This window comes from the organism of the source record quoted next, unplaced genomic scaffold (assembly GCF_019419815.1).
Source record: "Pyrus x bretschneideri cultivar Hongxiangsu unplaced genomic scaffold, Pyrus_bretschneideri_v1 Contig80, whole genome shotgun sequence".
Taxonomy (NCBI): Eukaryota; Viridiplantae; Streptophyta; class Magnoliopsida; order Rosales; family Rosaceae; genus Pyrus; species Pyrus x bretschneideri.
Genome location: NW_025999821.1, coordinates 365,515 through 368,828, shown reverse-complemented (window position 1 = coordinate 368,828; position 3,314 = coordinate 365,515).

Here is a 3,314-nt window from a genome sequence, read left to right as displayed (position 1 = left end):
AATGTTTGATTTAAGTGTGGGGGGTAACTAAGTATATTTAATGCAAATTCGTGGGATTGTATCACCCATTACTTCAAATGTTGTTCCTTGCTGTTTTAAGGTGTTTTTAAGTGTTTTAGTATGTTTTGTTTTTATAACTCCGAAAATCACATAAAAATTTGAAAAACATGTTTTGAAAAGCCTAAAAAGAGTGTTTTGAGTCGTTTTTGTGTGTTTGTGTCTTAGGGTACCTTCCAACACAATGATGAGGATTTGGTTTGTAATTGCATGACTGTTAAAAAGAGTTATAAACATAGAGAAAAGTTTGATTTACTCTTGGTATATGCTTGGTTATGGTTATAATGTATGACTTCACATGCAATCATAAAAGAAAAATTCGTTTTTGTAACATGCTTGAAGGAAGGAACTCAAACAAACGCTACAACCCTGTGAGACTCGAGCCATTACCTTCTTTAGAGAGTTATAATCTGTGATTCTTTGTTTTCTAAAGTTGTTGCATGATCTCATTATTCCTTGCTTGGTTACTACTTAGAATGCAATTGTATCATGACAGAACTAAATGCTAGAACTTATATCCGTTTCATTCAAAGCATCACATTGAATTGCATAACATATATCAAGATGAAGTTGTGTAGTTGCCACCATAGCCAAATAGCCTTACTTCCCATATTTCGTATTTGTTGTAAGTTTTAACCCCGTTGAGCCTTGTTTAGCCTTTATTCTTTGTTTACCCACATTATCCTCACCTAGCCTAGTGTAGGACAGTCCACACCCTTGTTCTTAAAAGATAGTGAGCATGACTTAAATGAATTCCTTTTGAGTTACATTATGCAAGAAAATGAGGGTGGGGGAAGGAATGCTTGTTCTTAAGTATGTTTTGAGATTCAAAAGAAAAGAAAAACAGAAAAGAAAAGAAAGAAAGAAAGAAAAAAAAAAAGAGCTTGAAAAAAAATAAATAAATAAAAGAATGAATGTTGAAGAAGGGTCCAAAACACCAATTCTGGCCCTAAATTGTCTAAATTCTCCCTTTTTGTTCAAAAGTTGAGTTTTCATTCAAAAGTGAATTCTAAGTTGATTCAAGTGCTTTGCTCACTAATTCTTTAAGAACTTTTGTTTTCCATATCCCTTCTTTGTTATCCACATGCCCCAAGCCCCATTACAACCCTTATGCTTCTATCTTGAGTGTTATGTGTTTCAATTTGTGGAGTTTGAACTTGGTATGAGCTTATGGAATCACTGGTTCTCGTTCTAAGTAGTAGCATTCCATTCATGAGATCATATTCATATTATTGTCGTAAATCCAGAAAATGCTTTCTTTGATATAACATATGTGAGTGTTAGTCTTCATATTTACATCAATCTTCTCACATATACCTAGTGTAGGGTGTGAAGTCAGCAAATCTGTGTGAAAATAGAGTGCATTCTAGTGAGGAATTGAGCAAATTCTCTAAGGCATGTTACTACATTCAAAACATGGTTTTAAATGCTTAATTGTGAACTAGTATGTGGTGACTATGAGTAAGAATGTACTTAAGTGTAAAGATGATTAAAATCTGTGGGAATAATGAGTTTTAACTTGTCATGTGCATTGGAAATCCCTGAGACGATTGTTGGAAGGTGTAGGTTTTGTTTTGTTCGTTTTGTTTTGTTTTTGGTTTCTTTTGCTTTGTTTTGCTCGAGGACTAGCAAAAGCTAAATGTGGGGGAATTTGATAGGAGCATATTCATGCAACTTAAATGGCTTGTTCTCGTGCATTTACGTTATGTTTCTTTAGTTATTTTAGTCCTTTATGCTTCTTTTGTGTGTTTTCAGGTTCTAAGGGTAAAGTATGCAAAAGGGTGCATTTTGGAGTAGTTTGGGGCGTTAAATGGATTGCATATACTTGAAGCCAAGTAGATGGACGAAATTGAAGACCGAAGGAGGCCCTTTGTACCAGAAATTCACACCAACACATCCCATTTCAGATTGCATTCCAATCATTCCAGCCAAGCCACATGCACTCCCTTTAATTTATTCAACCTAGCTGTCAAAGCACATGCACATTCACCCTAATCATTCACATACACAATCTGCCATCATTCACACATTCATTCCACATGCATTCATCAACATATCTAGCTGTCATTCACATGCATTCCCTTCATATAAATCAGCCACATGCACCCATAATCATTCAACCAACTTTGCACATGCACTCATCATCATAACCTAGCTATCATTCCACTTCATTGCACATGCACTCACTTAACCTAGCTGTTATGTTCCCTCTCCCATCCATTCATCTCCCTATAAAAACCATACACACTTCACACAATTCATGGACTCTTCCATTTTTTGAAAATCATCCACAAACACCAACCATTTCCTTATTGCCGTGCATTCCCTACTAATCCAAACACCATCCTTCCATTTCCACCACTCCCCAAACCATTCACACCATCAAACTATCCTTAGACCTTGTGCCACAATAAAGAGGAAGAGAAGAGGGCCTAAACGTTCATACAATTCAAGTTTGAGTTGTTGGAATGTTTAGGTGTTTCTTTGATTTCAATGTTTAATTTCACTTCTCTTTGTTTTGTACGTATGAGGAACTAAATCCCCCTTGGCTAGGGGGGGATTTGAAATATATGTTTATGTTTGCAATATGATTTGATTACTTCTAATTGCGTTTCATAAGTTGTGGATTCAATTTGTTTAACTGTTTGATTGATAACTTATTTATGTATGTTTATTGAGAGTACACGCTTAATTTTCATGCATGAATATGACGCTAGAATATAAGTGAGTTTCACCTAATAGTTACGAACTTATATTCACAAGTAGTGGAGGTTGCTTATAAACAATCGCGTTAAACGAATTCTTGGCATAAGTTTCATGCAATCATAGTAACGAATGCCTCGTCAACACTTATAATTTTCATAGAGCGTAATGATTCTTGCTTGTATCTCTATTATGCAATCATGTAGGGGACTTGTGGGGAATGTTTTGGGTTGTCGTATGCAATCATCCAATTCAATAACGTTAGGAAGATTTGAAGGTTAATTAGTGCATCACGGTTAACTTGGGGTGTTGAGAATTCATGGTTTATTGAAATGCAATTGGAAATCTTTTTATTATGCAAGTGTAACATGTGTGGAGATGAACCCCTTGGCTAGCATCCATTCATTCCATTTCATCAATTTCATATTTACATTCTGTTTTAATTGCAATTTGTTCATTTAGTTTAATTTTGTCAAATCAAAACCCCCCTTTACTTTCTTGTTCTTTAGTGCTTAGAATCTGTTTAGTTTATGTTTTAAAATGTTTTGAATCAA